The sequence below is a fragment of the Rousettus aegyptiacus genome, unplaced genomic scaffold (genome assembly GCF_014176215.1).
Source record: "Rousettus aegyptiacus isolate mRouAeg1 unplaced genomic scaffold, mRouAeg1.p scaffold_m13_p_1, whole genome shotgun sequence".
Taxonomy (NCBI): domain Eukaryota; kingdom Metazoa; phylum Chordata; class Mammalia; order Chiroptera; family Pteropodidae; genus Rousettus; species Rousettus aegyptiacus.
Window position 1 is genome coordinate 158512562 of NW_023416284.1, and position 25143 is coordinate 158537704.

General features: G+C 35.1%; 1 long non-coding RNA gene across 2 annotated transcripts; it reads left to right on the top strand.

Annotated features, from left to right (window-relative positions):
* Positions 1–471: 471 nt before the first annotated feature.
* Positions 472–22495, top strand: LOC107516895. Of its 2 annotated transcripts, XR_001598401.2 has the most exons (4): positions 472–765; positions 5947–5993; positions 18987–19085; positions 21213–22495. It is a non-coding gene; the product is annotated as an uncharacterized LOC107516895 (long non-coding RNA). The 2 variants fall into 2 exon arrangements; XR_001598400.2 differs by lacking the exon at positions 21213–22495 and having other exon boundaries at positions 18987–19244.
* Positions 22496–25143: the final 2648 nt, after the last annotated feature.

The window sequence follows — 25143 nt, forward strand, 5'->3', positions numbered from 1 at the left end:
AAACAACAAGAAAACTTGGATAAAAGACTCCATTTTCTAGCAGTCCAGGACTTTACCCTGTAATTTGTCTTTAAGTTTTTTACTTAGACTGCTCCTGAGTGTCTCATATAACAATTGGTTGTTGATTATCCCATCATTGAGTAGTTCGACTGTCCCTGAATCACAGGTTGGAAACACTTATAGAGAGTCTATTTTCCTGACTCCAAGACCAATAGCATTCAAACTAACCTAAAAACATCCCTCTTTTGGTTCTTAAACATATTTTGTGAAGGAGAGGCTACAATCTTCCTTTTATAAGCTCTGTGGAAAGTACTCAGTTGGTAGGCTATTTTAAGATACATTTTCCAAGATTACACTTTTCCAAATGTCTTCTTAATATAGTACTAGCACACATGCCAACAGCCCATGTTATTATCATGTCATTCTAGTTCTTTAACTAATAGACCTCTGGGAGGAGGAGAATTAGTTTATTTTTATTTTTTGAAATTATATGTAAACTTCTCTCTCTCTCTCTTTTTTTTAAAATTTTATCTATGGTGTGAAGTTATATACCCAGATCATATCTTTCCTATATATTCTACATTGCACTCTGGTTTTAGACAAGGTTTAAACAAAATAATGAAGAAGAATATTTTAAATGGTAGTAGAATTAAAGTTGAATGAAAGGGTTGAATTGCTGAAATAAGGAAAGACGGGACTTTGTCTTCAGGCAAGTTTTCTTGGAGAGGCAGACTAGTGCCTTTGTCACAGAACATTCTAAACCAGGTGAGCTAAGAATATCAATTTGGACTGGTACAGGACTTATTTCTTTTTAAATTTAATTTTTAAATTACCGTTGGCATACAATATTATATTAGTTTCCAGTGTTTAACATGGTAATTAGACAGTTACGTAATTTACAAAGTGATCTAGTACCCATCTGGCATCATAAATAGTTATTACGATGTTATTGACTGTATTCCTTACCCTATACTTTACATCTCCATGACTATTTTGTAACTACGATTTGTACTTCTTAATTCTTTCACCTTTTTCACTTAGCCCCCCAAGCCCCCTCCCATTTGACAACCATCAAAATGTTCTCTGTATCTATGAGTTTGTTTCTGTTTTGTTTGCTTGTTTATTTTGTTCTTTAGAGTCCATATGTAAGTGAAATTATATGACGTTTGTTTGTCTGACTTATTCTACTCTGCCCAATACCCTCTAGGTCTAACCATGTTGTTGCAGAGGGCAAGATTTTATTTTTTTAATGACTGAATAACATTCCATTTTATATATGTACCACCTCTTCTTTATCTATTTATCTATTGATAGACACCCACGTTGCCTTCATATCATTAATAATGCTGCAATGAACATATATATTCACATGTCCCTTCAAAGTAGTATTTGGAGTTTCTTCAGATAAGTACCCAAAACTGGGATAACTGGGTCCTTCTTTTCTCTTCTGTGTTTTAAAGTCTATTTTGTCTGACATAAGTATTGCTAACCCAGCTAATTTTTTTTCTTTTTTTCTTTTTTTCATTTCTTTCGGTCTTTCTTTTTCCATTCTTTTACTTTCAGTCTATGTGTATCTTTTGATCTGAAATGTCTCTTATAGGTGGCATGTGTAAGAGTCTTGTTTTCTAATCTATTCAGCCATCAAATCCATTAATTGGAGTATTGAATCCATTTACATTTGTAATAGTTGATAAGTATGTACTTATTGACATTTTATTATTCACATTTTAAAATCTTTCTTTCCTTCCTCCTCCACCTCCTCTTTTTTATTTCTTCTTTCTTCTTGCTCTTCTCATATTTCCAGTTATACTGGTTTGGCATTGATGAACTCCTTTAGCTTTTCCTTGTCTGGGAAGCTCTTTATCTGTCCTTTGGTTCTAAATTATAGCTTTGCTGGGTAGAGTGATCTTGGATATGGGTCCTTACTTTTCATCACTTTAAATATTTTCTGCCAATCCCTTCTGGCCTTCCAAGAATCTGTTGAAAAATCAGCTGGCTCTTATGGGAGTACCCTGTTTAGGTAATTAGTTGCTTTTCTCTTGCTGCTTTTAAGATTCTCTCTTTGTCTTTTAACTTTGGCATTTTAATTGTGATGTGTCTTTGTGTGGCCTCTTTAGGTTCATCTTGTTTGGGACTCTCTGCACTTCCTGGGCTTGTATGTGTGTTTCCTTCACCAGGTTAGAAAAGTTTTCCATCATTAGTTTTTCAAATAGGTTTTCAATTCCTTGCTCTCTTCTCCTCTGGTACCCTATGATGCAACTGTTTGTATGCTTGGTGGTGTCCCAGAGGCCCCTTAAGCTCTTATCATTTTTTTGGAATTTTTTTCTAGTTGCTGTTCTGATTGGATATTTTCTGCTACCTTATCTTTTAAATAGCTGATTAGATCCTCTGCTTTATCTGATCTACTGTTAATTTCTCCTAAGGTATTCTTCATTTCAGTAATTATAGTCTTCATTCTGATTTTTTAAAATGTTTTTATCTAGGTTTTTATGTTTTCTCACTGAATATATCTACCCTTCCCCTAAGTTTATGGAGCCTCCTTATAACCAGTGTTTCGAACTCTGTTTCTGGTAGATTGCTTGTCTCTATTTAGTTTAGCTCTTTTTCTGGAGCTTTGTTCTGTTCTTTCATTTGGAACATGTTTCCTTGTCTTTCCGTTTTAGCTGCCTTCCTGTGTTTGTTTTTATATATTAGGTACAGCTGCTATGTCTCCTGGTCTTAGTAGAGTGGCCCTATGTAGTAGGTGTCCTGTGGGGTCCACTGGCACACACTTCCTTGGTCACTGGAGCTGGGTGCGCCAGGTGAGTCTCTTGTATAGCTTGTGTGTGCCCTTCTATTGTAGTTGAGCCTTGGTTGCTGTTTGCTTGTCAATGGGAGGAATTGACTCTCAGGCTGGTTGTGAAGTCTGGCCAGTGAGAAGCTGACCCTATAGAGCAGGATTCACTTTAACAAGGCTGTGGTTCCTACTCAGACTGTCCTTTGGGTGTATCATCCTCAGATGTAGCCCCAAGTGTTATTCTGGCTTGGTTGAAAGGGGGCCACTGTGCGTGCCACCCCTAGAGTCTCCTGGGAGGGGCCGATGACAGGCCATGTTCAGCTATAGCCTGCCTGGGGCCACCAGGCAAGAGTCGACAATCAATCTGCTGATATCTGCCACCTAGACTGAGCTTGGCAGTGCCTCGGAGGACAAGCTGCTTAGCAAAGCTAGTTGCCACTAATGCCAGGTTTGGGGCTGTTCAGCAAGAGGTACAGAACATGTAGAGGTCAGATGCTGCTTGTTTTCATTTTACAAACCTTTGAGAGAAAGTTCATAGCATGAGCCAAAACAGGCCATTTAGATGGAGAAGCCACAGGGGTGGGCCTGCAAATTGGGTGGGGCGGAGTCTCAGGGAATAACAAGGACAGAGTGAATGGTGTTAGTTAAGTTTATGGAGCTCAGATATGGTGGCTGCCTGCATCTGCACACTGGAACAGAGGAGGACTCAACTGGGAAGCAGTTTGTTCTGCTAGCACTTCTGTCTGGGAGAAAGCTAACCCTCTAGTCCTCACCCTGAAGCCTGATAATTCATTTCCTCCTTGTTTACCCCTGGCACCTTTTGAGCTGCTGCCACAGTGCTGGAACTCAGAGCAAGTGAGTCCATATCTGAGTAATTTCATGCAGGGTCCTTTAAGAAGAGCACCTGGTACTCTCCCCAGCCCTTTGTCTCACTCAGCCACAATCTCTGCTGGTTTTCATAGCCAGAAATTGTGGGGACTTCTCTTTCTGGTGGTGGAACTCTGAGCTGGGGACCCTGGTGTGGGGCTGGGCCCCCTCACTCATCTGAGGTGATATCTGTAGTGAAGATATTCTTCCCAATTTTCAGTTTCCACACTTGAGTGTGTGACTAACCTGTTCTACGTCTCTGCTTCTCCAACCAGTCTTGAGGTGCCTCTTCTATATGACCCCAGTTGTAGGACTTTTATTTAGCTAGATTTTAGGTGACTCCCAATGATGGATTTTTGATGTGGTTATGACAGGAGGCAAGCACAGCATTTACCTATTTTCCCGTCTTGACTGGAAACTTGCTTCCAGGATTTTGAACATAGCTATGATTACCCGATTTGTAAATTGACATACCTGTGTTTTCTCCATTGTCTTTTAGGAAGTTAACATTGTATTTTAAAACGCCCATTTAAATATATCTGCAACTGGATATCTGCTACCTTGCCTAGAAAAGCCTTTCTTACATAATTCCCCCTCATTTTAAAAACTATTCTGCTTCCATTTTTAGGGCTTGTATTTTGAAATAGATGACTACCAGTCTGGATCCAGATATGGCTGTGATCCAGGCCTAGACAATGAGTTTGTTGAATTCCTGTGCTTACAAGGCATAGTCAACATCAAGAAAAAAGTCACGGTTTTCAGAGCAATCCTAGGGTTAAACTGTTACAAAGGAGAAGCTCTTTTCACTGTGATTGCTGAAGGTGGAAGGCATGGGCTGGAGCTGCCAGCAGCTATCTGGCTACTCCATGTGATTAGCTTGACTGATGAAGCCCATAAAGAGAAAAGCAGACTTGAGAAAAGGAGAGAAACCAAGTTCTTATTGATATAATTTGAGTCACTGGATCTAGTGCCTTCTAAATGTTCAGCTTCTTGGACCTAGAGATTATTCTTCCTTTCCTCATCCCATTCTTTATAACACACCATGACTTGCATTTTTCAGTAACTCATAACCAGAACAGTCCTAGTAATAAAATGTTTCATGTTCACACCCAAAAAGGGTCTTGGGCATGTCTGTATTTCAAATGCTGAGAACTCTATGCAGAATCCACTCTCCTTCTCTCTTGCTTGACCATCTAAAGAGGAGGTAGCAAAGACAGGCATGTGCGGCCAACCAGTTGGGCATACTACATAAATGAATGCCATGGGTTCTATCTCTTATGCTGATAGCATTATAATAAATACTTTCCTTCTTTGTTAGGAAACTAAATGGATTTATCTGCACCTAAAATTTCCTTTGAAGTGAATAGCAGTGAAAAGTGAAAAGCTGGTATTTTTAAAGAGAGATCACTACGAAAACACTTTGGTAGAGCCCAGAACGTTGCAAGGAGAAAAGAACAAAAATGACACGGCTTCTCTTTAGGCTGCTCAACTAGAATTCTAATGTTGAAATTGTTGCTTCAAAGCCTTGTCCATGCTATCCATCAAGGCTAGTGCTACAGATGATCTTAGATGTTAATCACTGGTTCTCATTAACCTTCAAAGAGGTGGATAAGAGAAAGAAACAGCACTGAAATGGCCTATACTATCTGTAGTTGAGCTCTTTCCCTAGAGGAGAGTGTTATTATGAGATACTGGAATTTTTTAAATGCTATTCTGGTGGTTTAAAGAATTATAACACTAGATATTAATTATATTAAGTGATATACATAATTTGTAATACTAGGATAGAAAAAATCCTTATTTTCTGTATTAATTTCAAGTTGTATCACTTTTTTTTTCCTCAGGACTTAGAATAAGTCCGTTTCTATAGTGGCCGATAAAATGTCACATTGAAAAGGCTCTAAGGCATTTGACAGTAGGGGAAATGTTAGATTTTTAACTTGGCAGCAGATTTTATTTTATTATTTTTTGAAAACTTAAAAAAATATATATATCATATAATTTGAAAATAGCATAAATTTTAAGTGGAAAACTTGACGAATTCTTACAAACATGCCTGTATAACAAACACTAAAATCAAGAAACACAACATGACCAGCATGCCATAATGCTCCAGTCTTTCACCCCATTTTCTACCAAAGGTGACTGCCATCCTGACTTCTAACACTGTAGATTAGTTATTGGTAGATTTGAAAAAGCATAAGGTCCTATTGAAAAGTCAGATAAGCTCCACTGATGAGTTTAAATCTAAAACTGTATGAATATGTTTTACAACAGTACCTATTTTTTTCCAACCCACACAGAAACCCAACCATGCTGACTCCACATTTTCTCTGAAGCATTTTTTATGGTAAGTTTTAAATCTTAAGGTAAGAGACTTTGTTATAAAGAGATATGTTTTCACTAAAGTTGCCATATGGATATCTGGGTCAAGTAAACTCCTGTAATAGTCCTTGGGAGAGAGGGCTAAGGTAGAAGCAGTTCTGTCCTCTCCTTCCCACTCTTCCCCTGCTCCACAACTACCACAGTTTACTCTTTAAATAAGAAAAAAAAGGTGGGGAAATGTCATTTAAAGGGTTTCAATTTTAGTCTCTTGATTCAGTCTTAACCTTGCTTAATCTATCCTGATTTTAATTTTAAGGAGTATGTAGATTTCTTTTGGCACATTCTAATTTCCTTCAGAGGTACAAAAATTAGACACAAGCAAATAGGTGAAGAAATATAGTCCAGGAGCTCTGGACAGTCTGTGCCTTGTAAGGTAGGGTTGAGTGAAATGGAAAAGTGACTTGCTTTGGAAGAAAAATGGTCATTCAACGTACTGCTGGCTGTTCTTGTTTTCAGAGAATGATATTTATGTCCAGCTAAACTAACCTCCTGCTCATTTGCCAAAGAGAATTCTGAATGTTTAAGAGAACCTAATACAAATGCAGGTATACTCTTCCCAGAGTCACAGTTGTTACTCATCTTGCTGAGATATCAAAGAGATTTGACTTTTAGAAGCATGGAAAATGATTTGTTTAAAACCAGAGATAACAGATTACACAGTTAGTCTTAAGCAAATTCAGAATTTAAAGAATGTGCCTTAAATGAGATTTTATTATTTCTATTGAACGATAATCTCTAACACTAACAGTGAAAATCTATGAACTTAGCAATTTTCAGAGTAGTTATTTTAATTGTATTTAAAAGGGATATATATTGTTTAAAACCCTCAAAATATTTTTATGAGGTAGTGCAATGGTTAATTATGTAGAGTTCATTTAAAGACACACATGAAACATCACATTAGCTTCTTATAATCATCTATTACATTTTTTTTTTCTGGCAATGACTAATTATTGAGAAATAATGAGAACTGTTGAGAGGATGATTTTGAGTTTAATAGAGAATGTCTCTACCTTTAGAAGCTTGCAGTCTTGAAGATAAGGACTCAGTCTGTGTTTTGGCTTAGTGTCATCCTTGCCTTAAATAGTATGTGGGAAACAATAATAAAGGGAAGGAGCAGAGTATTTGAAGGAGGAGTAGACAGGTTAGTCCACAGAATGCTGTGTGTGTGTGTGTGTGTGTGTGTGTGTGTGTGTGTGTGTGTTTATGAACCAAGAGTAAGATAAAGTAGGAGTCATAAAAGTGGACATATAATAGATAATTGCATAGCAACAGACACAACTGTACTCCATAAATGTCGAATGAATGAATAAAAAAGAGCCTCGAATACCTAGAGGAAGATATGAGTCTTCATCCTGTAGGTACCAAGGAGATATCACGAGCATAAGTTGTGTCCAGAAATGTTAGAGTTCCTTTGATAGATAGAGCAAAGTTATAAGTTCTTAAGTGGATGGGAACTGAAACAACTTTTAGGTTTAAAGAGAAAATCTTACCCAACATTGTACATATTTAAATCTATGTGAAATCGCCCATAGGCAGTAGAAGAAGTTAGTCAAATAAATGATAAAGATACTTCAAAACATCTTATACTTGGATATAAATTTGGCAGTTCAGTATCCTGTAAACTATAACCAATCCATCTTTCCCAAGTCTAACAGCACTTTCTTTCTGTGACATTAAAAAGCTTTTAACTATAACAGCAAGATTTATGACAATATCAACTGTTTCTAGAGTGATAAAACTGAAATGTCACATATATGTATATATAAGTACATATGTACATATACATACATATACACCAAAATGATATACATAGCTATATATAAATGCTACAGATATACACACTTAACTATGTTTTAAAAGATACAAAATTTTTAAAACTTTTAAAAAATATTAATTCATTAGTTTCTGATGAGTCCTGATTTTATAAGTATTTCATTCAAGTCAGAGCTATAATTTTTAAAATATAAACCAATTTATTTTATTTGTTTTGATTTGTTTTATTACGATTTTATTTTTAGTAATGAGTTTTAACAAAATGGCCTACTAGTTGTGCTCATGACATAGCTGATGTCAGCATAGCACTAGCCAGATGTAGATGACATATGTTGCTCTCCAGTCCTATCACCACACTGTTCCCATCAACATTGTTATCAAACAGAAGATGGACAATGTGAGTCAATGATTTTGTGATCATTATCATCTGTATAATTTGGTTACCCCCTGGATACAAACTTGTAAATAGTGTTGAGTTGTAGAAACTAGAGTGGGCAGATGGCACGTGGTAAGATTTACCAGTCTTACCCAAGTACATTACAGATCTGAGTATAAGAGGACTTGGATGTTTCTGTGGTCCAGCATATTTTGCTTACAAGTTTCCAACATAATATAAAACTTAAAATAGGTGTGGAAAATAAAGCTTTGGCAGTGTTTCAGCCTGCTATTTAGGGGAAACAAATAAAAGAGTCTGGTCATCATTTCATTTGGCATCTTTGGACTATTTTAATGGATTGTTAAATCCCAGATGGGTATTAGCATATTGGTAGGGCATGGTCAAATGTTTTTTAAAAAGCAACAGCTACTGGGTTGGCTTGAACTGTTTCTTTAAAATGGCAGATTAGTTTTATGAGTGGTGTTTTTAATACAGCTTCCTAGCAAAGCAGATTTGTGTAATTTGGCCACCTGCTATAAACATCAATTTTAATCAATCACATATATCTTTGCCAATATAGTTTATCAGTGGTAAAACGTTTGAAGATTTTGAAATAAATTTCATGACAAAATTAAGCAGCCATCTGGAATATAACATAGGTTTTTCTCTAAATGATTTGCAAGGCACACATTTGAAATGTATTGAGTATACGCATGTAAGTTACATCTATTTTGTCCTTCTTTACAATGCTGTTTGCAAGAAAATTTCATTATGAATAACACAGAAAATTTACCTGCTTAACAAGGCCTGTAAACAGCCATGGGCAGAAAGATGCTTGAGCTCTTCTGGTCTAGCCTGTGTGCTTAGATAATGAATCCATCTGCTCTACCCAGGATCTCAGTGATTATGATCCAATCTCTCTAGCTTTTCAGTCAGTGTAAAATTATTGCAAAACACAAAATCTGCTTTTGATATTTATTTCAAGTGATGTTCCTTTAATTATTTGCCCCCAATTCAAATATGGAAAAATCTTGAATTTATCCTGCACATACAAGTCAGATTGGCACACCCGCCCCCCGCCCCACACACCATAGTAGAAACTTCCAAAACTGTTCAAGAAAGACAAATCCAAAGAATTTGCATAAAGATTATATTACAATCTGGATCTGTGAAACCAAAGATATTGAATATTTAAATTAGTAGTAATTCCCGCATATAACCCCTCAACAACTTATTTTCAGTGATATGGCTTATTTTAAAATTTCTTATTTTAGGCTTATTTTAGGTTTAGTGACTTATTCATCACCAGTGATGGAGGATGCGGGGCTTGGTTTTCATATTCTGTTTCATCCTTCTTTTTATACTCCTTTCGTTACTCATTTAAATTCGCAACATATGGGGGTTTCTCCTTGAAATGACTACTATTCTTCCAAATAAGAACATATTTTATTAGTTTTATAGCTAATCTTGTCTTTTATTCAAAAATCATACGTCTCGAAAAAAGACTAGACACAGAATTAAAAATGTAAAATCTGAACAAAAATATGTTTAAAAAAAGACTCAACATTGTCAGTCAAAGAGCCATTATTGGCACTTAAAAAACAAACTCTTTTAAAGCTATTAAGTATGACATGTTATGCTTTTAATTTCTGTGCCATTATTGTCAATATATGGGATATGGAACCCCTACTTCATAAAGCGTAACTTTGAACATGTAAATAAAATAAGACTTATATAACCACTCTTGTATATTCTTTTTAAAATTTACTTTAAAAGTAAAATATTTTATATATTTGAAGTACATGTTTAAGTTCTCAGCTAATATAAGAACAAGTGGAAGTTTTTATCACTTATTTTACAAAACATATATAATGGTCTAGGTACTTATTTATATCATCTGATATAAAAAACCCTGTGAGGTACCTGAAACTGACTCTAGATGGCAAGCTGTTATCAATATACTACAGTACCTCATCCATAAACAAACATTCATTGCCCAACTTGATGCATGATATAATAATTATGAATAAATATCTCTTGGAAAACGGAGGAAGAAGTAACTCACTCTTCCTTGAGTAGTAGGGAATGATTTCATGAAGGAAGTAACATTTATATTGGGCCTTGAGAAGTGTATTAGTTTACCAGGCAGTGAAGAGCGTTCTAACAGAAAAAAATAGTATGAAAGAGTCTAGTAAATTAAGAGAGGAGGCTGAAAAGTTGAAACCCATGGAGTTGGGTCAGAGAATGGGATGGTGGAGAAATTGAGAAAAAAAGGCTTAGAACTCATCTAAGGTCAAATTATTAAGGGTGTTATTGTCATGATAAGGAATTATTCTGTAGGGATTTGAGCTAGTCATTTTAAAGCAGAGGCCTGACATAACTTGAAGGACTTTTTAAAGCAGATTATCACGTGATAGTGTAAAGGCTGTACCAAACAGAAACAGACTGGTAGCAGAGCGAATTATAAAGAAATGGTAGTGATGCGAGATTTTTTTTCCAGTAGGAAATAAAATCATGGGTTTTTCTAGGAAGAAATGGAAGAAAGTTGCTATTTTTCTCATACATTATGTACTAACATTGGTTTTACTGCTAGATTATAATAAAATATATAAATATACCTAAATTTAAAAAATGTTTATCATCCTATGGTAATTTTTGAGAATCTTGATAGATTTTTTTCAAGTTATAAGAATAATTTCATGTTTTCAGGTTACTATTATCCATACTACTGTAGAGGTCTGTCCAGTTAACAAATTAGCTCTATTGTAACCCCAAAAACTGTTTTTTAAAATAAAGATATGTTTCCATTGTCAGTGTTTTGCAAATATCCAAGAACACAAATAACCAGTTTGTGTTTTGTTTCTTTTACTTGACTCTTCTTCAAAAGCAGTCACAATCTAAACCATTAGATAAATATCCAATGGGCAGCTGGCTGAAGAGAACAGATGTGAATAAGGAACACACCGAAAGATGATTTAATTCTTGTATAACTGAAAGTTGAAAAGATAAGATGGCACGAGCCTTAGAAAGTAGGAACTCTTATTATAAAATTATTATTATTATTATTGCTGTACATGATATCTTTATTTTTTTGCTCTCTTTTTACACTGTTCAAAATCCCTATTATAATAGGTCATGAAACAGGATTCAGATGCCTGAGGTTGTTTGTCAATGTCAAGTATTGTTTGATGGTTTTGACTTGATTTGACAGGTCAGGTCAATCAAAACAATGAAACAAGCCTGTATGCTATATCCAGTCTAATTAAACTGTCAACACTTAGACATTTTGTAATAGTAAAGCATATTAATTGTTTGCTGCAAGGGTCCTTCACTGCCCTTATAGCATGTAAAATGTTCACTTTACCACATATGTAAAGAAATAGTTGAATTAAATTTCGAGCAAAGAAATTTATTTCTTTACTTAATGGAAGACTAGTACTAATGATTCTTGTAACAATCGTCATAAAGATGATTCATATTTTTTTATGTGGCTTTATAAATGTACCATCTAGCATAAGATAGAAGATTCTAGTTTAATTGCTAACATTTATCTTTTTGGATCTCATTTTTCCCCTAGAGTAACATTTCTAGAAATGGTGAAAAATAAATCATTACTTAAATGATTGGGCTTTAAAAATAAAATTCAAGGTTATTAGATGAAAGTTTTTATGAGTGTGTGGGGTGGCATATGTATTATACTAGTTTATATATTTTTGTCTGTTAGTCCATTGTTATAATCAAAGGCTTAATTGTTATAATTGTCTTTTGGGGGGAGGGGTTAAAATTTAGATTAAAAATGTCAGAGCAGTAGAAATTTGCTTTAAGTTTATCCTTTTAAGTAATACCTTAAATAATAGTAATTCTTTTTATGTCATTCTCCATCTCTTACACTCTGCCTCCCTTCTCCTCTGCTACTTCCTCCTTACTTCTTTTCCTTCCATGAGTATTTGAGAACTTACTGATGAGCATAAAATGTGATAATGTACTACCGGATGTGTTGTCGTAAAAACAAATAGATTAGAAGTACTGTTAAGAATAGTCTTGAGCAATACTTGTGCAAAGAAAGAGCCACACTGTTGACAGGATGATATCATGAGTGAGCAGTGATTATATCAGGACAGAATTGGCTATCTAAGACCAAGTTCAATAGTCCAGTTAGGTGGAAAGGGTCTTGCAGACACTGTAGGTCTAGTAGTCAAGAGGTCATGTTTCAGGTAGGCAGTTTCTGTTAGACAATAATTCAAGTAAGGATATAAGAAGCAAATTACAGTTCTACATGGTCTTTAAGCCAACCTTTATGAGGGAAAAGTGCATGGCACAGAAAGAGAGCATGAGTAATGTCAGAGGAACATAGGGACAGAGGCACTAGTGGTGGCTTGGACCATCAAAGTAAATAAATTCATTGTAAGAGAAACCTTTTCTCCTCGTCAGTGAGCGTTGGCTAGACCATCACGAAGTTGGCCAAATATGGTGATCCTGTGTCAAAATCTTAATTTAAATTGATAGGCTAGATTTTTTTTTTCTTGAAGGGAGATTACAGCAATTATAGAATCAAAATGTATCTAAGGAAGGTAATTGCAGAGAATGTAGTGATTAAGAGCATGCACTTTGGAGTCAGACTGCATGGGTTTGAATCTCAACCTCACTACTTATAAACTATGTGAGTTGGGGCAAATTATTAAACTCTTTGCACCCCAGTATTTTTATCTTTAAAATGAGGAAAATCATAGATACACCTCATAAAATTGTTATGAAAATGAATTGAATGATGCCTGTAAAATACTTATAGTAATACCTGGCCAATAGTAAATAATTGTTAAATTCATTGAAAAAGTTAGATAAAGGCTGTATGCATGAATATCTCATAACAGAAATGATAAGTACTATTATTATTTTAAAAAGGCAAATGTGAAGTAATGAGAGTTCAGAAGTGTGGCTTGTGGTATATAAAGGAAGGAGTGAAACTAGAATTTATTTCCTCTAGTTTTACAAGGCCAATCCAGTTCTTGCCTATACATGCTAAATTAGACTGGATGTGTTGTAAGGTCAGTCATGTAAGTTTTAAAAGCATCGATGATTTCACATTCGTACTTGAAGGGACCTTAGCTGTTGAGACCTCAGAGCCATTCTTGAGTTAGCAAAATTTGGACCAAACTTCTCTTTCTAGGAATCTTAATAATTTCCAGACCTAGAAACTTTGAGTCGTCTGGAAAAAATACCATAGCAAACAGTCCACATGAATCCACGAACTGAACAAACAGATTAAACACAATGGCTAAAAGGATTTTAGAGCGGATGCAGAGGCCTTTACACTTGTTTGGCTCATTAATGAATAGATGGTTCTTGTGATTTGTATAGGTTTTTGTGTGTGTGTGTGGGTAGAACCTGAGACTTTTTGACATTTAAAAGTCTCATTCCATCTTTGAGTCCATAAAGTATGCATTTGGAGTATGCTTCCTAAAAATGGGAAGATATTTTGTAGAAGCTGGAGGACAATGCTGATTAAGAAGTGATTAATTGTCCTATAGAGTGATTCTTTTTTTTTTCTTTTTCTTTTCTTTTTTTTTTTTTTTTTTTTTTTTTTTGGTTATCCTAGGGGGAAAGTTTTATTGGATGACAAAAACATGAATTTCTTTCTATGTTACTTTGTGCAGTCTGTGGGGAGCAAATGATTATTCTCTACAGTATGTTTTATAATGGTTTGTCCAAACTAATTTTGTATTCCATATTGCTGTTGGATTTTTCTCACCACATTTCCCCTAGTGTGTTATTTATACTTTTAACAAAATGATGATTTTTTTTTTTGTATATTCTAAATGTGTTTATTTCCTCTGGAGAATCTGTGAAACAAGTATATTCTTGCAGCAAAACTCTAACATGGTTACCTATTCCTTTGCAATGGGCTTTATCTTTGATTCTAAGAATTCTCTACAAATTGAATGCTGTATATTAAAAAGCTACAATATTTCATATTTTAATAGCAGAGATAAGATTGCAGAAAGAAGTTATAAGAGAGAAGGGATTTTAGTGTCTTCTACAGAGAAATATTTCATAACATAAAGTAAATCCATTTAGGGATTTAAAAGGCATTTTCTTTACATGTTACTATGAAACTTTTAAAGAGATAAAATTATTTTCCTCTTTCTTAGAGATCTTTTCTCTCTTTCTTTTTCTCTCTCTGATTCCCTTCCTGACCTCACTCACATTTTTATACTTTGACACTTAAGCATTTGATTTAATTTTGACTTATGTATTTATTTGTTTTCATACTGTACATGCATGTGCACCCACACACATGTGCACACACATATATGATGCTTAATTTTAGAGAAGCAAGAATAAGGCACAGTGAAGATATAGGCACAAAATTATCCAGAAAACTGCTTTATTATTCTCTTCCTATATAATTGAAGTATTATCAAAAATTATGTTTAAATTTTGGAAAAATTTCAAACTGAAATAGTATTAAATATCATTTAGAGATTTTTTTAAAGTGTAGTTTGAAACATGTATAATAATTATGTGTCTAAGTAACACATGTATAAGTAACAGTGCAGTAGGTAGCATGAGTGGAAAATATATACAAGCTTAGTTGTCATTAATCTTATTGAAAATTGTTTATGAGGTGGACTTCAATAAACTACAGATTTTTAAGTTTTTAAATGTTTTAAGCTCTAATGAAAACATCGAGTCACATATATGTCAATGTATTAACAATATTCATGACATGGTCCATACCCTGCAAACACTGATAATTTACTGAAAGAGGTAAAGAAAACATTGACACCATGAAGGTACAAGCTAGTTGTGAGTGGAACAGGTGATTAAAGGTATTTTTGACTCCTTGGGAGGATTTCGGACAGATGTGAATATGTGTAGTTCTCGGTAGAAAGGATTAATAGGTTCCATTAGTTTCTTCTAAACTTTAAAACCACAATTGCTGTCATTGTTGGGGCCTCTGTTGGAAAAATCATGGATGATTTCTTGGAGAAAGTAAGATAAACTTGGGACCAAAACTTGTATAAGATGCCTGTGGGTGGAGACCCATAGAGAGAAAAGGGGAAACATTCTATGAGCGGTCAAAAATATGAATGAATAAGTCATGAAAGTGTAAAGTAAATTTGTTTAGAAATGATGAGTAGGCAGCCAGCTTAAATTAGAGCTGAATTAAGTTTGGCCAAATTATAGAAGGCTTTGGACTCCAATTAAGATATTATCCATAGAAAGGGGACTTTTGAGTGTTTCCGAAAGTTGAAATTGACTTTGGTGTATAAAACAGATTGAGAGGTAAAAAGTGATGAAGTTGACATTAGGTTTTTGTTTATTTGTTTGTTTTTAGCATATATAAGTACATGTAAGATTTAATAGAGGCCAAAAAAGAAGAAATATGAATGAGAGTAAATGATGAGATAAAAATTGAAAGGTCTTCTCAATTGGATATGCAGATATAAGAGCTATAAATATAATCATTTGCCCCAATTAAAAAAAAAAAAAAGATTGAGTGCCTATATATTCTATGAGCTCGGCACTTTTCTAGAGACTTGAAATACACCAGTAAACAAACTGAAATTACTCTTCTTTAGGTGTTTACATTATAGAGAATGACATAGAAATTCTTAGTGAATGGGACATTTAAGGTGGCACAAATGCTAGTCATGAAAGAAGAAACCGTTGCAAAATAGTGAAGCTATTTTAAAATATTTGTGCCAAAACAGTGGGTAAGAAATTTTCTCATTAGAGTTCAAAAGAGACAGTATTATTTGTCATTAATATTTCATTTGAATTAAAAAATAAAGTAACTAAAGATTATTTATATTAAACAGTTATTTCAAAAAAAATCTTACACTTCATTTATTTGAATGCTCTACATTGATAGAAAAAGATAGAAAAAGAAGAGAAAAAAAAGGGAAAGAAAAAAAGAGCTAGGAAAAAGAAATGGAAAAAATATGAAGTGCTTTAGATAGACACATAGCAGCATTGAATAGACTGGATATTGAACATCATATAAAACAAAAAGTCTTCAGTTTTCCATTTGTAATAGTGATATTGAACTTTGAGAAATGTATTTTCTTCAAGAGTATTTCTTGACTAGTTATAGTCTCACTAAGCACTGAGAAGAAATTGAAATTAAGATAATACAATTCACATAAGACACCAGCTGTATAACAATATTATAAATTTTTTAGGTTGGTTTCACACTAGATATATGTGCAATTCAAAATTATAATTTAGCAGATATTTAATAAGTATTTTCTGTGTTCAAAGTACTGTAAAAGGCAATGGACTTCAAAAGGAAAGAAGGAAAAACAGTATTCATCTTTAAGAAATTCACCATCCAAATAGGGAAATGAGCATGTCGAATAGCAAAATAAACCAAAACAAAGTTATAATAAAACATAGTTCAATGAGCTTATAAAAAAAGGTGTCTAATTCTGCTTGGCGCTATCTGTCAACCTATGTCCAAGGAGAGAATCTTAAAATAAGTTCCAAAGGTAGACTAGGTAGGAAGGGGAATTCAAGGCAAACTGTATAGGCAAATGCATTGAAGAGATGTAGAGAATATTAAGAACATTGCAAACTGAATGGTGGTAGAATGCTGGTGAAATTGTCAAAAGGTGTGACATGACCCTGGAGTGTGTCAAGGACTAGTTTATGAAAATCCTTGCACAATAACATTGTTAGAACATTCTGGAATCCTTCAAACCCCTTAATATCAGGAAAAATAATGCTGTTATTATAGTCCACAAACATAATATGGCAAACAAAATGTAAAGCTACCAAGTGTTGTAAAATAGGATGGTGTAGGTTAATGGATTTTATTAATTTAATGTAGCTTAATGCAAGTGGTCATGTTTACAGGATGAATCTAGAATCTCTGAGGTGAAGCAGAGTCAGTTCATAAATAGATAGAGGTTTAATGAGCTTCCAAAAAGCAATTTACATCTAGTCAGACTATAGAAGAGAGTCACAAAAAGAATAACACTAATTTCTTAATTTATCCAATAAATCTTTATTAACTGCCCATAACATATCACTGTGGGAGATTAGAGTCTTGCTCTTGAGGAGTTTGATAAGGTACCACAAACAAAGTGATTTCTGAGTCAGAAGAACTAAAGAGAATCTGCTGAGTGACATTATGGCTACTTCCTCCCCCCCACCCCCCAGGTATCTCAAGTGAATTATGTTACCGATCTTCAAAGATTAGGAAGGTTAATGGACAATTGCATTTGTTAATGTGCTTACAAGTGCTTCTTTTGTGAAGAGAATGTTAGCCTATTTATAAGACATGACGCAAAGTGGTCTAGTGGGAACTCTTTAAGCTGGTGCTACAAACTTGGGCCTGTGAAAATAAATAAGTATTTCAAGTATATAATGAAAATAGGAGAGAAAGGAATTCATGAGCAGAACAAAGAGATTGCACTAGCAACCATGACAGACAGTGTCGGCTGGTGGCCTACACACAAACATTACTGATTTTGTTCATGCTCTGCCCAGGGAAGATGAGCATCAGGAGAATTTGGCTTCTTTTCCAACTCCAGGGGTGAAGCTTGATTAGTCCAAGCCAATTATGGTAATTCCATACCCCTGCCAAGTGATTCATTCTGGCATGGGCATGTGACAGAATTTTGGCAAGTGAGATGTGAAGGGAAATCAGTTGGACAGCTTCTGGGGCAGTTTTAAGTATTCTTATTTAAGGATATAAGGAAGAGAATATGCCTTCTATCTATTTGGACTTTTGGATGTTGTGTGAGAACATAATGTTTGAAGCTGCAATAGCCATCTTGCTATCATAAAAGGACAAGCTTGAGAACATATACCTACAATCAGATAATGGCAGTATGGAAGAGATGGAAAGAACCTGAGTCCTTCATGGCATAATGGACTGATGAATTAACCTACTAACTGTTCCTACCCTGTCACCGCTATGAACTTCTATATGCCTAACAGATCTCTCTACTGAAGACAATTTTGTTTATGGCTTTTCTGTTTCATTCAGCCAAAACTATTGCTGGGATAAAACACAACACAACAAAACAAAACAAAGAACAACTTTTCTCTTACCCAATTAGTGTCAGTGTTTGGGAGCCTGTATATTAAACTGTCAAAAGCTGGATTAACAGGAGAAAAGGCATATATTTCTTTACTGATGTTAAAATTTTTATGTGTACTCAGACTTCACAGAAAAGAAGTAAAAACACAAAGAGATAGACCTGAGGGTATATATACCATTTTAATAATAGGTAGTAAATTTTGGAGAAGGATATAGACAAAGGAAAAAAAGGAGTTTAGGCTTCTAGGGGCATTAAACTAAGGGAAGATGACCAGGAAATATATAGTATATAAGCGTTGTTGACTACAGTTATGCAGATAAGTGTTGTTTTCCTCTTCTTGGAGAAAGGAAAATATTTACAAAGGGAATTTATGTCACCCTTACAAGGGAAATACGGCTTTGCTTTTGGGCAAAAAAGTGGAAAGACAAAAGGAAAATAGTTCTTCCTGCATCTTTGGCTTCTCAATTGCCTTTAGTTCAAAATAATCCTTACTTGAAGTGACATATTTTGGGGCAATACATTCTAATCTTCAGAATTTTACCTGATATGGCATTTCCATCATGTTATGAAATGAATATTTGTGTCCGCCCCAATTCATACATACAAACCCCATCTGCCAAACTGATGGTATTAGGAGGCGAGGATTTAAGGAAGTAATTAGAGTTAGATCATTGAAGGTGGAATTCTCATGGTTGGATTAGCATCTTTATAGGAGTCACCAGCGAGCTTTCTTCTCTCTTCTGTTCTCCATGAGGATACAACAAGAAGTTGGCAATCTGCAACCCAGGAGAGGGCCCTCGCCAGACCTGAACCATGCTGGCATCCTCATTTCAAAATTCCAGTCTCCAGAACTGTAAGAAATAAATTTGTTTACAAACCACCTAGCTTATGGTATTTTGCTTGTAGCAGCCTGAACTAAGTTACACTCCCCTCTTGTGTTCCCAGAGGTTGTGCTTGAACCTTTGTTCAGCCTGGTGAGTATATTTTACGCTTTCTTAGGAGCTAAAGTAGATTGAACAGGGTTAGTTTTCATGTTAGACATTGTCATAAATTATAATTTTTATGTCTAAGGTAAAATCAAATCTTAAACATCGTTACAAGTGAAATTGGAGGTAATAAATGAGCTGAAAAATAAAAAAACGAAATTGAAATGGTTTACAAAAAATCCACAAGCAGGTTTTAAACTAAGGCTTTAATAGTTTATAATTAGACACTCTTCTTACTTTTATGACTACTAAGAGTTAAAACAGAAAGACCAAAAGCAAGTGATAAAGAGCCAGCGATCGACTGGGCAGATAGCTATTTTTCAGATATAAAATAAATCCATTTTTGTAGGGAAGTTAAAGGAAGTGGATGACCCAAGCAGTTCCCTAAAACATGCACTATAAGGGTAACAAAGTTTAGCTCTTAACAAATAAAGCCTGGGAGTAAAAAAATTCAGAGATTTGAATCATATGATCGATATAATGTTTCTTTTTATATCACTATTGATACCATTTGTGTAGGAGTTTGAATGACATTTAAGAACCTCTTGGTTATATGAAACTGAATTTCAATGAAACTAGACTGTTTTGTGAAGTATCTGACTTAGCATTTTTTCTTTAGGAAGATATTGTTTTAATTAGTGCATTTGAAGGTTGAGTGGATAGCTTTATCTTTTTGAAGTAGTGATTTTCTTCACAGACTTCAGTTCTATGTCATATATTACTGACCTTTAAAATGTCTCTGAATTACTGCTGTTTTCCCTTCTTAAATTGGGAGAACTTTATTCTTGATTGAGAAGCAAGAACTGAAAATGTCACTTCTCCCTTTGAGGTGTGGAGAAAATCTTTTGGAAATGTTCAGTTTTCTGATTTCATAAAGTGCAACTTATAATTGTACAAGAATGTTAGGTCAAAATTTTTATCATTGCTATTTCTCACATTCAAGTAAAGGAGCTTGATGCCCATGTAAAACAGGAGGCAGAACCTGTAAAAAAACAAACAAACAAAAAACAAAAACCCAAAAAACAAAAACAAAACAAAACAAAACTCTCCATCTATTTTAGGGTATTCAATACCCAACTGAAAGCAATTACTGTCCATGTAAACATATTGGAAAGAAATGTCAGAGTTCAAAAGGCCAGTCTGAGCATTCACTTTCTACTTGCTCTGTGATACTGGCTTAAGAAGGGTCTCTTTTTGAAGGAAGACTATGATCTCATATGGATTGATAGGCAGCAGTTACGGCTCCTATGTGTCATTCCATACCAAGTGAAAATTGTTCACTCAGAAAATGTTGTAAGTATAGATTTGGTATCTTGAAATTCATTATGGGTTTACTTTGTGGGTGTCCTTGCAACAATCTTCTTCCATAGTTGATATTGTCCTGTATTCCACATGCTCATTTCCCAGTGGTTTCCCACCTGGGATATCCCTTTCTCTTCCATGTTTTCATGAACATTTTTCTTTTCAGGGAAATTTGAAGGAAAGCAGAACGGGATAAGCCTGCATTATTTTGCACTCTTTGTTATAGCTCATTTCCCCCCTCTTTTCTATGCTAAAACATCTACACACCCATATAGAAAACCTTCATCCATGCTTTCCCCTCTCTCCTAATTACCTTTTATTGTTTTCCTTTTTTTTTCATCTCTTTTGGCTTTCTTATCTTAACTATGTAAGTTTTCTAAGTTTTTCTAAAGTTATTTTGAAATAGAGTACCATTATTTTTATATAAAGTTTTACTTCATTCCGCCTGCCATCCCATATTCTACATGACTTTAATGTGATCTCTGCACAATTAAATATCTCTATTACTGTATAGGTTACACAGCATCAAAAAGATTCTGTCCTTGTACTTCTCATCTAAAAACATTTATATGTATTGTAATTTATGTTTAAGTGCCCCTAAACTGTACATAGAGCCTTATCTAAATTGTATGGCTTATTCACCCTAATTCTTTTTTGTTTGAGTAAGGAATGTGCCTTGTGACTCCTTTCAGGGTTTGGAGACATTGGAAGAATGATTATCCACAAGTCAGCTGGGAAAAAAAAAAGTGAGGTGGCAAGTGTTGACATTATGATTTCTAGAGAAGGCACTTCATTTTATCAAAAGATGATGGTGTCAATTAGGATTTTATACATATTGATTCATTTTCACAAATACAAATTTAGAGGAAAACTCAAAAGTGAAGGGTTTTTTTTTGAAACTGATCAGATGATAAAACTTGGTTCCTCTATAAGAGGTGAGGCAACAGAAAATTAAAGGAAAAAGAAAAAAGCTGAATTCAGCACTATTAGACATTTTATGCTAGGAATGGAAAAAATTAAATGAAGGAGAAATAGATTTAACTATTCCAACTCAGAGTCCTTATTTGAAAGTACTCTTTATTATATATTTACTAACCTTAATAAAATGACACCAATATACATTTTACCTCAACTCTATCAATACTATCATTATCACTGTCATCTTCAACATTATCATTATCATTGAACACTCATTCCATGGAAAGATGCCATGTTTATGTTGTAAACAGAGATTAGACAACACCTCTGATCACAAGGATGCTATAATATAGAAATAGAGACAGATATATGCAATAAAGGAATGCTAATCAAAATCATTAGATTTATTTAAGAATTCCCCAGAACTTGCCCTAATTGATTGTATTTTCTTCTTAATGCTTTTATATAAAATTCCTCTGACCATAATTTGATTAACATTGGATTTTAATTTATCTGGCTCATATAAAGAAAACCTGTGGGCCTGGCCCTGGAATCAGCCTTCCTCCCACCACCCTCCTAGTCCGTAGGGGGACCCTACGAGGTCCCTATTGCTGCCGCTGCTGACTCAGCCTCTGGCTGCCCTCAGCTACCACCCTGAGGACTCTATGAATCCCTAAAGATGACGCTGTCGTCCCCGCGGCTGCCCAGCCCCAACCCTCCAACTCCCATGGTTCATAGGCCTTCACTATGGGCAAGCTACTGCCAGCCATGATCTTTGCCATGCTAGCTACGCTTCCTGGGCTGCCAACTGCGGCACCTGAGCCACCAGCCATGATGCCTGTGCCACCGGCCATGGTGACTCAGGAGTCCTCACAAGTGTAATAGAATTGCCACACCAACTGTGAGGCTGCCATCAACCGCCAGATCAACCTGTACTTGTCCATGGCCTTCTACTTCGACCACCAGGATGTGGCCTTGAAGCACTTGGTCCTCTTCTTCCTGCAGCAGTTAAGAGAAGAGAAGGAGCATGCCTGGAGGTCAAAGCATCTGGAGAACCACCAAGGGGTGGAGAAGTAGGGAGGAAAGGAGTAGGGGAGGGAGGGGCTGCATCTGCCCGCAGGACATTAGAAAGCCAGACTGCCACCTCTGGGAAAATGGCCTGAAGGCTATGAAATGTGCCTTGCACCTGGAGAGGAGCCTGAACCAGAGCCTGCTTGATCTGTAACACCTGGCCACCAAGAAGGATATCCACTTGTGCTGTTTCTTGGAGCATCACTAGCCCTAAACACAGGTGAAGTTTATCAGAGAATTGGGGGCCATATCACCAACCAGCTGCAAGCTGAAGTCTTTGGCATGCAGTCTGGCAGAGTACCTCTTTGATAAGCTCATCCTAGAAGACAGCGACAAGAACAGAGCCTGGACTGCCTTCCCTATAGCCATGGGGTAACTAACCCTGGTCACCGTGCTGAGCATGCATTTGTTGCCATATTGCCCTTGCAAAACATTCTAAGTTGTTTCCTTCTATTGTACTGTTTCTTCAAATAAGAGTTACTGGTTCCTAAATAAATATACATAATAAAACTTGTAATTCTGAACATGTTTTGTCCACTTTTCACAACAAATATGTTATGAATTATATTTGACTTGCTAGAGAATGTAGCGATTTCTTAAATTGTAGATACCTGTTTGTATTAATCAGTATAGTTAATGTTTACTACCAGAAGAGGTAACTTTAAAAATCTCACTGGCTTAACAGTAAGTCTGATAGGGCCTTGGGCAGAGGTCTTCCCTGGATTTCTCTCTCTTCTGAGCAATGACTCAGGGATGTAGGCTCCTTCAGTTGTGTAGCTCTGCCGTCTTGGAGCCCATCACTTCCTGCCTCAGATATAGGAGATAGAGTGAACCATCAAATGGAAACTTTTAGAACTATATCATGTCTGCCAGTGTTCCATCAGCCTAAATTTAGTCCTATGACTTCAACTTAATGGTGAGAGGGGCTGTTAAATATGTTCTTCTTGTGTGCTTACCCCTCAAAAGAGAATGAGTTTGGTGAGTACACAGTATTGTCTCTGTCACACTGTAAAATATCCAGGATGGAGATAAAAATAGGTGTTTAGAAATTAGGAATTTAGGAGAGGACTGAGTGAGAAATGCAGACTTTACAGACAATGTCCCTGATATAGGCTTTATTAGTTAGATGTTAGATATTCAGTCATGAAAGCTATTACTCAAAGACAATAACAAATGGTTGAAAAGGGATTTAAAGAATGGTTTTAAAATCAAGGGACCAAGAGGGAACCCAAGCATGATATAGACTTTTAATCACTTCTATGTCCATTTCTTTTTCTTTTTCTTTTTTCTTTTTTCGTTTTTTCCTTTTTTTGTAGCAAAACTCTGATTTACTGCCCAGCTAAAAGAATATTTTGTGCCCTTTCTTGTAGTTGAGTGTGACCATATGACTAATGTCTTTCCACTGACATATAAGTAGAAATAGTATGTGGGATTTCTATAGTCTCCTTTGAAAAGAAGAATTAGGCACAGCATCTTCTTTTCATCTCTTTTGAACCAAACTTGACCCTTAGAATGGGAAGCATGCACTAGAATGGTGGAGCAGGAAGATAGGGGAAGTCTCGGTCTCTGAAAGCTGACTGCATTCATCTAGAATTTTTTTTACCTGTGAGAAAATTGTACTACTATTTTGTTTAAGCCACTGTTAATTTTTGTTTTCCATCTCATGTAGCTGGTCCAAAACCTAAATAGTATACCAAAGACCCACATTTAGCACAAATAATTCCATGGCACATTGAGCCTAAAGTCGATACATCATATTTCTGATTCTTTCCAGATAGATGTTAGAGTTTTATGAAAGAAAAAGTGCACACACACACACACACACACACACACAGATCAATAGAAGATATAACTTTTGACTTTCTGTCATTCTCAAACCACACAAAATTATAATCTATTTTAGCAAGGAAAAAAAAAATCTAGAGCTCTCAGTTATCTTCCTTTCTGTATGATAAGCAACCTTTCTTTCTTTCTCGGTGTTTAAGAAACCAATGTCTTTGAAAAATAATCCTTCAAGAAAATAGAAATACCTCTATTTTTAGGTCTTTATGTCTATGTGAAATATATAGACATAATGAAAGGTGAAAGTTTTAAAATATGTGATTATTAAAATATAATTGATTTTGATAAAGTTGTTCTATAAGCTGTTATAAACATAACATCTTGGAAAATTTACAGGCCAGTGGAATCAATGAGCAATAACTAACATGGTCTTATAAAGAATAAATCATGTTGAAATTGAAAGCTTCATGTAGAATTCCCAACTTTGAGAATAAAGACAGTAGATGCAATATGTAGTTCCTAGAATTTAATAAACCATTAAAAGTACCTGAAGAAATATGTAAAAATTTAATTTGAATTGGCACTATCATATTGGCTGAGAAACGAGTGGCATTGAATGAATCGAAAACTGTCTGATGGTAATAAATACGTGGTAAGATGAATGGCATTGCACTGAATTATGACAGAGCCATTCAGAGACAAGTCAGTGTTATGATGACTTTCTCTTCCCTTTTATCTCATCATGTTTTTATTAGTCTTCTGAAAGAATAATATTAGATAGCACTTTAACCAGTTAATAAATAACTCTATATTGCATTTTGGACTGTTGCCCTCCCTAAGAATTTTGATTAA